At 33.5% G+C, this 16,182-nt stretch overlaps 1 long non-coding RNA gene across 1 annotated transcript; it reads right to left on the reverse strand.

Annotated features, from left to right (window-relative positions):
• Positions 1 to 2,696: 2,696 nt before the first annotated feature.
• LOC140855596 (uncharacterized) lies at positions 2,697 to 12,524 on the reverse strand. Its single transcript, XR_012138544.1, has 3 exons — positions 11,883 to 12,524; positions 11,497 to 11,689; positions 2,697 to 3,383 (listed from the first exon to the last, which is right to left on the reverse strand). It is a non-coding gene; the product is annotated as an uncharacterized lncRNA (long non-coding RNA).
• Between the last annotated feature and the right edge of the window lie 3,658 nt (positions 12,525 to 16,182).

Genomic DNA, 16,182 nt, shown 5'->3' on the forward strand with positions numbered 1-16,182 from the left:
ATCCTTCACATATTCCTTTAGGGGTATCCTTAATGAGAGGTAATCCCTTCACCATTGCTTTCGAGAATAAGAGCTTCAAGGAACCAAAGTTCACATGCCCGAACCTCAAGTTCCATAGCCATGTGTCATCTTTCATGCATGCACTCAAGCACTTTGTCACAACATACTTGATGTTCAATATGAACATTCTGTTGGAAAATGTAGGCGATTTTATATGTGTATTTTAAATTTTTTTTAAATAAATTATAGTGAAAGATAATTAGATTAATCATATTAATCTAACATGCATATGATCTAATCATCAAATCAACCTACTTCAGGATCTATGACATGATATGTTGCATATAAAATCTGAAATAATCACATGATAAAATCTGCATGTATGGATGTAAGCAGTAGATCAAATCTACACCTATCTGAGTTCAGAACTCGATACCTGAGTACGGATCGACGATCACCACCTCCAAAAAATGGTAAAGAGGATCCTTGCTGGTTGCTCATAGCTGCACATGCGTCCAACCTCTACGGGAAGTCCACTTGAAGCCCTAATCTGATCGGTCATCTCAGGAGTGCTAGCTCGCATGAAGACTTTTTTCTTGGCTGATCTGGATTCTTTCTTCAAATCTCTGAAATCTTTATAGAGATTGAAGATGGATTTCTGAAGGAGATAAAGAGATGAAAGAAAGATGGAGAAGAAAATAATTTTTTTCTTATTTTTCTCTCTTCCCAAACTCTTAGGATCAAAACCCTAGAAACTAGGTTTTTGCACACACCTAAGAGAGAGGACTCTTTTCACTTTTTTTCATGCCAAGAACTCATGCCCAAGACTCCAAACATGAAGACACTCTCTCTTCTTTCTTACACACTCAAAACCAAAATAAAACCCCTTTTATTTAGGCATGTAATGAGTTGGGTGAAGAGTCCTAGGGTTTTTGGACTCTTACTTGCCTTTTGTTGCCTCCTCTCAATTCCATGCCCAAAAGAAATATATGACACCCCTTCTTTTATTTTTTCACAGTGAAACCAGATCCTATCTGATTTTCTACAGTGAGAAACCCCCATGTTGTTGCACAAAATAAGAGGAATAAAAGGAAGTGGCGTGGAGAGGTTGTAGATAATGTCAAACATTATTTAAAAGGTATCCTATTTTAAATTAGATTTCAACGTACAATTTAAAACCAAATTTCATCCAATTTTGGATGTGAGAAAGAGAAGGGAAAGGCCTTTTGCATGAAGAAATCTCACATAAAAAAACTTTTGGCGTGAGGAGATATGGCATCTTAAACTTAGTGGCACATGAGAGAAGAGTCCAATCTTCTGTGGACTCTTTTGTTTCCTTATTTGAATCCAAACCAAATCACATCTGCTTTAGCCTAAATAAAATAGATGAAACCCAATCTAATTAGGTTCTAACTTCTTAATCAAATTTCAATCAAATTAAAAATTGATTGAACCAAGGTCCTGATCAAATCAGGGATAATTCTCCCTTAGCGATTAGGTAATCTCATAACCTAATCAGGTCAAACCTAATTGAATCTAATTCAATTAGATTTTATTTAATCCTCTTTGCTCAATCAAATTAAGCTAATCAGCAATCTAATTACTAATTAATTCTTTATTAATTCACTAATACTTGATGAGTAAATTCATTATAACTTTTGTATAAGGTTAATCATCAATTGAATTGATGATTATGCCCTTGAATGATTCTCAATCGTTGATTAGCCATATGATCAGTCAGAAATTTTTTTTGAGTGTGACCTCAAAGGTTCGAACCTAAGATGATAGCATGAAAATAAATTTTTGAATCAATCAATGTAACCATCTAGCAATGGTGATCCGACGTCTGGATAGGTCGAATGATGGCGAAGCAACATTCAAGAACCTACTGATGTATGATTACCATATAATTCATCTCTTTGATCCTAATGCTCAAGGATGACCTAAGATTTAACTGTTAATCCTAGATAAGTCATCCACATTATATTTCAATCTTTCAAATCCATCATATGGATTATCCGAGCTTAGGTTTTGCTAAATTGAAATATATTGATACATTAACTCTTACTAATTCAGAGGGGTCAATCCCATCTTGACTCATGCACCGACTTGACAAGTACTTGACTGCATCCAAAAATCTTCCATCACTGAATTATAAATGATGCATAGTCGTTGATAGCACCAAAAATAACTCTACTCACTACATAGGTAGGATGAGTCGAGATCGTATCCTTAGGGACCTTGGGCTAAGTTGAGATTGCAAAATAAAAGAAAGAAGCGTTGTTTTGATTTAAAAAATAAATTATCTTAAAATTGATGTAATTAGAAAATAAAGAGCTCGAGAGTTTTGAATTAATTTTGCACTAGTAAGTTGTATCTCTTTTTTTTTTAAATAGATGCTATTAATCTTAGAAAAAATATCTATCTTTTCTCGGCATATCCCGTACCCGTAGATCACGGTGCATCTCCGAAAAGTACTAGGTAAATAACTCTTTTTTCTTTCGCACGCCCCGTACCCGTAGATCACGACGTGTCTTCGAAAAGTAAAAGTTGTTCCTAATATTAATCTAACAGAAAAGCATAAATAAAAGATATGAAAGAGAGAAAATAAAGAACTCATGATGATTTAAATAAAAAGCATAATCTTTATTGCATATAAAGAAATACAAAAAAGTTTAGAACAATAAACTCACTCTGTGTCGTTACAAAATTTTTTCTCCACTCCCGAGACTGCTAGCCTAGCTGCTCATAGAGTGGTCCCTTTCTCTTCCTCTATGCAAGGCTCTGGAAGAATTTTTAGGATGATCCTCAAATGGAAGTACAAGAGCCTTTTTATAGGTGTTAGGAGGGAAGAGTTTTATATGATTTTCAGATGTGGGACTAAAAAAAATACTAAGGACTAAAAGATGGATGGATGAGATGGAAAGATCACAAGCAGATAAAGAAAATACAAATTCTTCCTCTTGAAGTATTTTCAAATATTATATTTTTTTTCTTTAATTTTCAGATCCATCTGTCGTCCATCTGTTCGCCACTGTGTCTGCCAGCACAACTCTCCGCAAACCCGCCATGCCGCGCACCCGCGCCCGCACTGCCGTGCATCCGCGAACCTGCCATGCTGCGCGCCCGCAAACCTGCCATGTGCTCGCGCCCGCACTGCCGCGCGCTCGCGCCCGCTGTTAGGCTTTTTTGATTACAAAAAGAAACTTTTGTTTCTTTAAAATGAGCCTATATCCTTTTTGGATTCTTTGCATAGTATCTTCATTTTCTATAATACCGTATGCATCCTTCTTTTATTTTAATTTTATTTTAAGTCTAATTTTCTTCAAACTTGAGTCTTTTTGATCTACGAATCAGACTCTTTGTATCGGCGATCACCTTTCCTGTAAAATATAAAAAAAATATCAAATTCTTAATAAATAAAATAAATTAAATATAATTTTTTACTTTAAATGACTTAAATTAAGTGTTTATCAATAAACTTAGATAGTCTGACATTAAAGTACAGTGAGTTGTTTGCAAGTCACCATGGTGATCTCAGGTCGGAGGGATATTTATACCCATACCCTTCACGAGCTACTCTTGACAGCAGAGTGCTCCGCAGTTGGTCACGTTCAGTGATGATGTACTCCTACATCTCACCTGCATACCATACCAATGTCTCCACACCATTTGATTATGAGGACAATCAATACATATGGCACATAACGATCTACACTTGATATCGCTATCATCCTAGTAATAGCGTATCATTTGATCATGAACTGTTTAAGGATTACATGATAAATCTTCTTTTATCGATCAAAGTAACCCTAAGGACTTCATCACAACATAGGAGTTTGTTAGAAGATGTTATCTTGTGATGAAAAAGATTAAATAATTTTTATTATTTGATCAATTCATATATATTTATAATTAGCACAATCGTCAAATGATTGATTTTAGAACATAATTTCCAACAACTCCCACTTGGACTAAAGCCAATCAGTATAGTATCATATACCCATCTTCAATTTATCATTTAGAACTCTCAGATATTGAGGCTTTAGTAAATAGGTTGGTCAGGTTCTTCTTTCCATCGATCTTCTAAAAATTGACGTCATCTTAACAAATTTTTGAATAAGGTGGTAGCAATGCAAAATACTTGGTAAGCTAATGGGACTTCGGCTCCAAGACATGAGCTATGGCTCGATACTGTACAATACAGCAGAACTATCATTGGAGGGTGCCACTCCTAGCTTGCCAATAAACCTTTATAATCATATAGCTTCTTTGTAAGCATCGGATGCTGCAATGCATTCAGTCTTACAAATTGAATTTGGCTATAATTTTTTACTTGGAACTTTTCCAGTAGATTACTCCATTATTTAGGATAAGAATGTATTCCGACATATTTTTGCTATTATTATGTCCAACTAAAAACTGAAATCATACTCTATAAGTTTTTAAGTCAGATTCTCCATAACCAAATCACCGGTTCTTAGTATTTCTCAAATACTTAAGGATGACTTTTTAGTGATTCTTACCCAAATCTTGTATGTATCTACTCACTACCCTAGTAAGTATACCATATCTAATCTTATATATGGTATACATGATAGAACAAATTCTACTCATAAACACCCTATGTATGTTGGACTGAAAAAATCCAAACAGTCTCTTAAATCTATCTCTATAGATCTTCATCCCTAGGATAAGAGATGCTTTTTTCAAGTCCTTTATGGAAAACTATGATAATAGCAAAATTTTTATTCTCTGTAATGTAAGAAATATCATTTTTTATTAAAAAAATTTTATTCACATACAAAACAAGAAATACACTCATAGAACTATTAACCCATTTGTATTTGCAAGGTTCTTCTTCATTCTCAATGAAGCCATATGTTTTGATCACTTATCAAATTACATGTTCCAACTCTGAAATATTTAGCATTGCCATAGAAGAAAATATCTTGTTATGGTCAATACCATAATGTTGACAATATCCTTAGGCAACTAGACGGATATTGTAGGTCTCCATCTTCTCATCTACACTACTCTGATCCTATTAAAGATCCACTTACACTCTATGAGCTTTACCCTTTTGAGTGGATCAACAAGTGTCCATACACCGTTGACTTTCATAGATTCAATTTCAGACTCTATGGCTCCAAGCTACTAATCAGAGTTGGACTTTTGCATGGCATCCATATAGGTGATTAGATTCTTGTTGTTCTTGTCAAGTTTAACAGAATCACATCTCGAATTTAGATACCAAAGTATCTATTTGACGGATGCGGTACTTTACTGGATCTCCTTAATAGTGCCTTTACAATAGGTTTCAGATTTGATCTAAATAAATCCGATTCTATGGGTTTACTAGATTGTGTCGATTTTTTTACCTGTCAAACTTCATAAGTTCTACATTAGAGGCATCAATTTCTTCACCAAGGCATTCTTTTTCTAAAAGAAATACCGAACTACTTTTGTTCTTTAGCATAGTAGAAGTTATATCCCCTAGATTCTTTGAGATTATCCTACAAATTAATATATATAGGATTGAGATCCAAGCTAATCAGTCTGTAAATATTTGACATAAAACAAACACTCTCAAACCATAAGGTAAGAAAGTATTGGCTTATGCCTAATCCATATCTCGTATGAAGTGTTTGCGACTGATTAATTCGGAATTTAGTTCAGAACATAACAAGCAGTCTTAAGAGTATAACCCTAAAAGAAGATTGACAGACTTATAAATCTCATTATGGATCAAACTATGTCTAATAAAGTCGATTCTAATAAGAGAGAATCCTATTCTCTTCCAGATATGTCAAAAATTCATCTGAAAGGCATTCTTCTCTTTGGTCTGACTGAAGAGTTTCAATACTCTTCTCAGTTTATTTTTCTATCTTATTAAAGAATTATTTAAATATTTTAAATAATCTAAATTTATGACAAACATATTTATAGATCCAATACATCAGTATGTATCAGATTCAGAACATCATTGGCTCGTTCATCTTTTTCAATAAAAGGTGACTTAGTCATCTTACTAAAGAGATAAGATTAACAGATTGACAATGATTCACAATCATTGACTTCAAAAATTATCTCCTGTTGATCTTATTTTTATTTATATAATAGAGCCTATAATGCCAAAGATAGATACCTGTGACATTATCTACTTTAGAAGTTTGTTTGTTATATACAGTACACTAACAGGCTATGACTATTCATAAATGTCATTTCTTTAATTATCCATCATGATTTTGACATCATTCGTAATGATATCATAAAATCATTAAATAATAGTGACAATCATTAAAATGATATTGTCAGAATTGAAAATAGGCTCGATGATTCCTAAAATCAGGATTAGAATATAAGTTCCATCTCTAACGTTCAGGAATCTTTTGCTGTTTCCAATCTTTCTACTAACCTGAAGTCATTGCAATAATTTGCATAGACTTTCGATATCCAATACCCAATTCATAGTGTCACGGGTAGAGAAATCATAAGGTGTTATCGTATAAATACCTCATCCAGCAACTCTTTGCTGATTTCTCTTTCTTAGCCTATTCGGGTCAAAGAATTTTGTCCGACTAGGTTAACCTTAGACTCTTTTTGTCAATTCAGGCTCCTCAGCCCAAGCATGATTTTTTTGCACCTTGTTTTTCTTTTTTCAAAGGATTGTTGCCCTACTGAAGACTCATCTTCAAAGGTGCGAAAGAACTCCTTCAATATTTGAAGGATTTCCTCCCACTTGAGCATCATCGAATTTACAACTAAATTTGTGTTCTTCGATGATCTCAATAATATCACATGGTGATACGATCATTTAGCCACTTCTAATAAGTACCTTTGATGGCATCATGTGTGTTAGATGTGAAAATATTAGGTGCTGAATCCATAATCATATATAGGATCCATTCGTGCTCTAGAACTATTTGCAACTTCTAATACCAATTATCGAAGTTGGATCCTATAAATTAGTCACTGTCAAACAGTGAACGGAGTAATGGACATTTAGCCATAACTGAAAGAAAAACACAAGACCTCTATATTTATGAATTGATTAAGCATAAAGACTTAGACTTTAGTCTAAAGGTTCTTCCACTATTTTATATGAATTGATAGCCTTTACCTTCAATTTAAGGAATTACTTTAATTCCTTAGTGGGTACTAGAATCCACACAAATTGCACAGGAGCCCGACTTTGGCCAGCTCACCCATGTACATCTATGGGTAGATTCTTAATCAATTATTTCAGTAAATAATTTTTAATAATTAATTTAGCTTCAAATTTTATTTCAGTAGGCGATGGACCTCTATTGAAAGTCTCGGTTAGGTCCAACCATTAACATGATCATACTTACGAATCCAACTACCAAATAATCAGGTCCGACTTTGGTCGGCTAATTTGACCACTTAACAGAGAGACTCAACTAAGTCATCATATTATGAATAATAATTCAAACAGTAGATGAACACCAAGCCTTTGGGCCTCCAATGATCATCATACTAATGGACATATTATCATCCAATTTAATGAGAGGCTATGATCTAGTTATCCCCATAATTAGCTTATTTTTATGGACCTAATAATTTAGAAGATTTAATTTATGAGTTAAGAGAAGAGAAAAGATCAATCAGTAAACCATAATTCTCCTACTAACTTCACCAAGTCATTGAATTGGATTAAAGTCATGCTGGTTGAACTGGCACCTAGATCAGTCACACTGATCAACCTTAATAGCATGGGTTAACTCGAATCACTTAGCGATCTAATCAAAATCTAATTCATCAAATTGACCAGATAAGTAAGATCGGTGGGAGGGTCTGTTAAGCTTGCCTTAGACACCATCAAAATGATCAGGTAAGCTGCTCCCAATTAAAAACTATCGGTCAAAATGCCGAACTTATCTTAGACATCAATTAGTTAATTAGTTTTGATTAGACCAGTCCAATAATTCGGATTCAACTATTGAGCCACAATCAAGATCCATTTGATCTAATCAACATAGACTTGACTATCTACAACTATTGTATTGGTTCTAAAAAAAATTTAATTTAATCTAATTTAAAATTTTGTTAGATTTAATCAAATCTTAGGTCTAATCCAATTAAGAGGATCTGATTTGAGCTAACCCATACCTCCATATTTTATGTGAATGATATTAAATCTTTAATCACAATTCTAGATCTAATCAATCTATCACTTAATTCTTAATTAAGTTTTTACATCAATATGGTTTAAATTTAGATTTAAAATAATTTTAATATTTTTATTTTGTAAATAATTTACAACAAATATTATGCAAAGACTTTTTATTCTGAAATTGAGTCGACTCAATCAATATTGAGCCGGCTGCATAAGGAGACTAGGTCAACTCAGTTCAAAATTGGGTCGGCTCAGTAATTATGCGAGCACAATTCAAATCTAAATATCTTGCATAATCCTAAAATAAAATCAATCATAAACATCTTTTAGATCATATCTAAAACTTTTTATGATTTGAGATTTTATTTTTTTATGATTAAAATAATTTTAATCATATAGATTAGATATTTTATTTTTCATACAATTTTATATCACATACAACAAATCTAGGATTTCAAGATCTAGAATTTTGCAGAAAAATAAGTTTTTTCTTTCGTATTCTTTTTCATGAGATCTAATCATATGACACCCCTACACGCCATAAGAGCACCCCATTAAATGAAAAGAGAGGATCTTTAAATCCTTCTTGCTCCTATGATCGGACGGCCTGGTGATCAATTCAATCCAAGTACTTGCTAATTGGATCATCTACTCTAATCATATATCATATATGCTTGAATTTAGATCTAATCTAAATTATATCAGATCTGATTATAATCTTAGATCACATCTAAATCAGATCATAAATATCACATGCAACATAAAAAAAATTAGATTTTATCAAAGATCAGCACAAACTAGGACAACTTGTTCACTATAACGGATAAACTCTACAGCAGGACAACCTTATATTAGTTTGTGTGATCCATCATTAATTAAATTTAGATCAAAATATCATATTTTTGAACTAAATAAAATTAAAAAATTCAGATTTAATATGCACATATAACATGTCATAACGAACCTAGTGCTCTGATACCACTGTTGGAAAACGTAGGTGATTTTATGCATGTATTTCAAATTTTTTTGAATAAATTACAGCAGAAGATAATTAGATTAATCATATTAATCTAACATGCATATGATCTAATCATCAAATCAACCTACTCTAAGATCTATAAAATGATATGCTGCATATAAAATCTAAAATAATCATATGATAAAATCTACATGTATGGATGTAAGCAGTAGATCAAATCTATACATATCTGATTTCAGAACTCGATACCTGAGTGCGAGTCGATGATCACCACTATTAAGAATATGGTAGAGAGAGTCTTTGCTAGTTGCTCACAACCACACATGCATCTGGCCTCTACGGGAAGTCTACTTGAAGCTCCGATCTGATCGATCTTCTTGGGAGTACTAGCTCACACGAAGACTTTCTTCTTGACTGATTTGGATCCTTTCTTCAAATCTCTAAAATTTTTTTGAAGGTTGAAGATGGACTTTTGAAGAAGATGAAGAGATAGAAGAAAGATAAAGAAGAAAATAATTTTCTTCTTATTTTTCTCTCTTCTCAAATCTTTAGGATCAAAACTCTAAAAACTAGGTTTTTGCGCACACCTAAGAGAGAGGACTCTCATCTCTTTTTTCCACACTAAGAACTCATGCCCAAGACCCCAAACATGAAGAGCACTCTTTCTTCTTTCTTACACACTCAAAACCAAAATAAAACCCCTTTTATTTAGGCATGTAATGAGTTAGGTGAAGAGTCCTAGGGTTTTTGGACTCTTACTTGCCTTTTGTCGTCTCCTCTCAATTCCCATGCCCAAAAGAAATATATGACGCCCCTTCTTTTATTTTTCAATAGTGAAACCAGATCCTATCTAATTTTTCATAGTGAGAAACCCCCATGTTGTTGCACAAAATAAGAGGAATAAAAAGAAGTGGCATGGAGAGGTTGTAGATAATGTCAAACATTATCTAAAAGGTATCTTATTTCAAATCAGATTTGAACATACCATTTAAAACCAAATTTTATCCAATTTGGATGTCAGAAAGGCAAGGGAAAGTCCTTTTGTGTGAAGAAATCTCATACAAAAAAACTTTTGGCATGAGGAGATATGGCATCTTAAACTTGGTGGCACATGGGAGAAGAGTCCAATCTTCCATGGACTCTTTTATTTCCTTATTTCAATCCAAACCAAATCACATCTGGTTTAGTCCAAATAAAATAGATAAAATTCAATCTAATTAAGTTCATAACTTTTTAATCAAATTTTAATCAAATTAAAAATTAATTGAACCAATATCCAGATCAAATCAGGGATAATTCTCTCTTAGCGATTAGATCATCTCATAATCTAATCAGGTTAAATCTAATTGAATCTAATTCAATTAGATTATATTTAATCCTCTTTACTCAATCAAATAGAGCTAATCAGTAATCTAATTGCTAATTAATCTTCTATTAATGTACTAATATTTGATGAATAAATTCATTGTAACTTTTGCATAAAGTTAATCATCAATCGAATTGACGATTAAACCTTTGAATGATTCTCAATCGTTGATCAGTCACATGATCAGTTAGAAACTTCTTTTGAGTGTGACTTATAGATTCAAACCTAAATCGATAGTACAGAAATAAATTTTTGAATCAATCGATGTAACCATCTAGCAATGGTGACCCGATATCTGAATAGATCGAATGATGGTGAAGCAACATTCAAGAACCTACCAGTGTATGGTTATCGTATAATTTATTCCTTTGATCCTAATGCTCAAGGATGACCTAGGATTTAACTATCAATCTTGGATAAGTCATCCATATTGTATTTCAATCTTTCAAATCCATCATATGGATTATCCGAACTCAGATTTTGCTAAATTGAAATACATTGATACATCAACTCCTACAAATTCAGAGGGGTCAATCCCATCTTAACTCATGTACTGACTTGACAAATACTTGACTACATCCAAAAATCTTCCATCACTGAATTACAAACTCAAATAGTCTGACACCAAAGTATAGTGAGTTGCTTGCAAGTCACCATGGTGATCTCAGGTCAGAGGGACACTTATACCCATATCCTTTACAAGCTACCCTTGACAGCAGAGTATTTCACAGTTGGTCACGTTCAGTGACGATGCACTCCTATATCTTATCTACATGCCATACTAGTGTTTCCATACCATTTGGTTATGAGGATGATTTGTTGGGATTTTATGGTTTCATATATGCAAAAAATTTTCAAAATGAGTATGCAACGAAAATTTAAAATTCAGATTAAATCTAATTTAATCTAAGCATGCATAAGATCAAATCTTAAAATCATAAACAGGATCGACATATGTGAGATAGGATTCAAATATAAAAATTAAATAAAATAAATAAATAAACTTCATACCTTGGCATGAGTCAATCTTCACTATGAATTGATGATCATGGATGTCTTCTGAAGGTCTCTTGAAGCCGCACAAACATCCGACCTCTAGAAGCCGCACAAGCATCCGGCCTCTACGTGTATCCACACAAGACTTTGATCTGATCAAAGGCATTTTAATCTCACTGGGGTACTAGATTCCTTGCAGAGATCATATCTTGATGGTTGATATTGGGTTCCGGTGATGCAGTGGAATGTAAATTTCAAAATTTTTTATATGGATTCAATAATTAAAAATAAAGTTTAACATTTAAACTAGACTATCGAAATATAAAATCTTAAGAATCTCTTGATGATTACAATCAAACAACATAAGCATGTAAATAAGCAAGGGATCAAATGTCATATACCAACATGAAGATGATGATCTAATAACATTGAGATCTCCACAAGACTCTAAAGTAGAAGTCCTCCAACGGTGATCCATATGGGATTGATCAGGGTCCTTTCCAATTTGATGTAGTGCTACAGTCTTCTTTGTAAGTTCACCACCAATCGTCCTTCGCAAGAACGGATTGCACCACCATTTGTATGCCTTCAAGACCTCCACTAGGATCATTCTAGGAACCATTTTTCAAATGATCTCACCACACAAAAATCAGATTTGATGTTCAACATATGAATAACCTGATTTTAGGATAAGCATCTCATGCTTTCCATTTTCTATTTTCTTTTCTTTCTATTTTTCTCTCCTTTTTTCTCTTATATTTTTTCAAGCATTTTCCTCTCTTTTTTCTTTCATTCTCATGCCTATCCTCAGCCACAAATGGGATGTCCAAGCTGATGTAGCACCCCCCTTTAAATAGAAAAGAAGGGGTGTTAAATCACCTCCAAGGGATGCCAACTTTTGGCGTCCCAACTTCTCCACGCGATGAATTAAATCACCACAAAAATAAATGGCATGAGAAAGTTTAGGAGCAGAAGGACTCTTCCTTCTCTGGTCACATAAATTATGGCATGTCTGAATTAAGAGTTTTGGGAGAAGAAATTTGTTTAGTGCAAACACATCCCATACGACATCCCATAGTTTCCCACAAAGATTAAATTCTTTTATATGGAAAGTAATGGGTGTGGAAGAGCCTTCAAGCAGAAGGACTCCTCCACTTCTGTGCCAACAAATCTTCAGATGCCATCAGATGGCACGTGGAGTAAAGGGAATGCATGGAAATAAAAGGGAGCAAGTAAAAGTCCAATATGAAATGGACTCTTCCATGCCCACATATCCAAAGGCACCATTTGATGGTGCACAAATTAATGGGACGTGTGGAATATGGTAAGAAAATTAAGAGACTTTGTTAAGAAGGACTCTTCCTTTTTAATGCCAAAAATTAAATGGGCGACACATAATTTTGTGTGTGTGATATTGGCATGGAGGAGGTTGATTTCTTATGAAATTTTTTCATAAAAATAAGATCAGCCACCTAACAATTAGATGGTTCAAATCCAATCACATTAGGTCAAGGCAGCAAGTCAAGAGTTAGCACAAATACCTTTGCACTGAACCTAATTGAAAACTTGAGTTAATTTATATGCTAGAAATTCAATTAACCCATTGGATTTACAATAAATCTAAATGCATTAAACCAAGACCAAATTCTTATTGTGTGTGATCCATTGGGTTTCATATCTAGCCAGCAGTGAATTTAAACTCATGACCTAATCCAATTAGGTCAGCCCAAAGGCATCAATTAATCAGAACACCTTCTAATTAATTTTTGAATTAAACTCCTTTAATTCATGCAAGTCCACAAATCAAGATTGATGTCTAGCAACATGTCATGACTATCCAGAAGATATAAAATTTGATAAAAATATCAAAATTATCTTTTCATGGTGAGTTACCGTGCAATTCAATCCTTTGATCACACAACATCCCAGAAAGGTCATAGGTATGAAATCATGTCAAACTCAAATACCTATCTATATATATCTCGATCTGATAAAATGACTTAGTTAACAAATTAGTAGAAATATTTTTTACTTTTCATCCCTGCTCTGGCCAGAGACTCTCAGAGTCATCATCCTATGAGATCACATACGATGTTCTTTCCTCCTATAAGGAGTGATCGATTCCTTTTTGACCACTCACAACCTTCATGCATACTTCACCATACCCAGAATATTCCACACACATCTAAAGTGGTGTGTTAGGGAATAAACCAAAGTAAGGATCCATATCATAAAGTACCATGATAATCTCAGGTCAAAAGATCACATGCACCACTCCCACTAGAGAACCATCTGTCGACATGCTGTAAGGCTCCATCAGATATTTTTTCTATGGGTTAGTTCAGTGAACTCATTCTCTAATGAGCACCTATGTTCTTATATTAGTGTCACCACACAAGTGATTGTGAGATCAACCATCCTCTCCATCGACCATACATAGGATGTACCAGTCTTACCGTATCATCGATCTCTGACTCGATGATCCAACAATTGAGAATATTTTAGATTGGGACAATCAAAATTTTAGATCTCACTGGCGTGATCTCATGATGGCCCTAAAAATTATTATCCTAATATATGGGGTTTATCATAATCATAAAAATATGATGCAGCAAATGATAAAACACAATACCTTATAAATAAAATAACTAATGTCATGCAAATGAGCAGAAAAATAACATAAAAAAGTTTCTATCACATCCCCATACGATTGACTTGTAGGATACTATTCTTTCAATCTCCCACTTGCACTAAAGTTAATCGCCCTTGTACCTGATGCTCATGCAATCAGGGTGGCGATCACACTACTGCTATGTAAAGGCTTAGTGAACTGATCCATTATGCTGTTCTTAATATTAACTCATCAAATCATGAATGAGGTGAAAGTACCTAGGATGTGCGTGGGTACCTGGTGAGACCACATCCAACTCAGTGTTGAACGCTTTCATGTAACAACTTTTCTTAGCAATCTTTACTAACAGTATTTAACTGAGTCAAACATAGTTCACTGCTTGAAACTCTTCCAATTCACTGCTCTTCTAATACTTCTCAAGTACTTTGAGAATATTTTTCACCATTTTCAAAAGATTCTATCATGGATCTGTCTGAAATCAATGATTATACACAAAGCATAAATCACATCAGGCTTGGTACATTGAATATATGGGTAAGTAAACTCTTTTACACCCATTCATGTTGAACCGCTTCAACATAAAATCTATATATCTAGACTGGGACAAGCCCAACATCTACTTACATCTATCACTATGGATGCCAAGTATATTAGATGCTTAATCCAAGTTTTTTTTCATGAAAATTTTTGTGATAAGCATATCATTGACGAGTACAATATCGAGACTATCTTCTCAATATGCTGTATATCATTCACATACATAACCAAAAAGTTATTGGGACTCCCACCTATCTTCTTGCGCACACACATGATTCATCTATATTTAATAAAGTCAAATATTTTGACTATCTCATCAAAAATAGAAGTATCATTTCCTCAATGCCAGCTTTAATCCATAAATATATTTACCTCCTACTAGAGATAAATTCTCTAGATGGTGTGTGGCAATAGCAAAAATCTGAATTGACATCCCTGATAGCAATCTGTTGGGTCATACCCATAGGTACTTCAACCATAGTCCATACTTAGTTGATGTATAGAGAGTTCATTTCGGATATCTGGGTTTCAAGCCAACTGTCAGAGTCTCTACTCATGAAGATTTCCAAATAAGTCAAGAAAATATTATTCTCAATGATATATGGTGTACATTCATTTATAATGACAAACTCATATTTTGAGTGGTACACTACACACTCAGATTGACCTTCAGTGAGGAGGTGTGTGTCATGGTTGTGCCTCATCAATGTGCACATCTAGTCGAGGATCAACTTGTGGACACTCCATAGGTTATGATGGGATAGTTTATTGGTCTTGAACTTCTCACGTTTAATGATCCTCCCACTGACCACTTCTTAAAAAAAAAAATTTTCCAAAAGGTGGCATACCTACTAACAAAACATCTTTTGTTCAATAGGATGGTAGAAATAGTATCACATACTATTCTTTAGAATAACCTATAAACATATATATAAATCTATTCTAGCATAAACTTATGTACATCAAATCTTTTCACATAAGTTGGATAACCTGCCTCTAACCCTTTTCATATCTCATTTAGAGTGCTAGTAACAGATTTTGACAGTATTTAATTCAAAAATATATATGATAATTTCTAGAGTATATCTCCAGAATGAGATAATAAGGTCTGTGAAGTAAATTAAGGAACACACTATATCTCATATGAAGTGTTCATCTCTGGGTCGAGATATTATTAGTTTTCGAACATCCATATGTTCAAGACCTAACACCTTACTTGTCCTGAGATATGTGACCATCACATATTCATTTTTTATTCTCATCAACAAGAAGAACAACATCATTGAGTGACAGAAATATGAGATCATTATCATAAATCCATAGTTATAAAATTTTATCAAAAAGAGAGTAACTTTTACTCATACATTAATTTCAAAATCATGTTACAATAACATAAAAATTGAAATAATATTTTTGATAACTTTAGGCATATAATGACGGTCTTACTAGTTTCTAAACCTTGTTAGAAGGTACAAAAAATATATAGGTTCCTACAACTTTTAGCATGAATGGACTATCCATTAGTATCAAAA

This window comes from Elaeis guineensis, chromosome 2 (genome assembly GCF_000442705.2).
Source record: "Elaeis guineensis isolate ETL-2024a chromosome 2, EG11, whole genome shotgun sequence".
Classification (NCBI taxonomy): Eukaryota; Viridiplantae; Streptophyta; class Magnoliopsida; order Arecales; family Arecaceae; genus Elaeis; species Elaeis guineensis.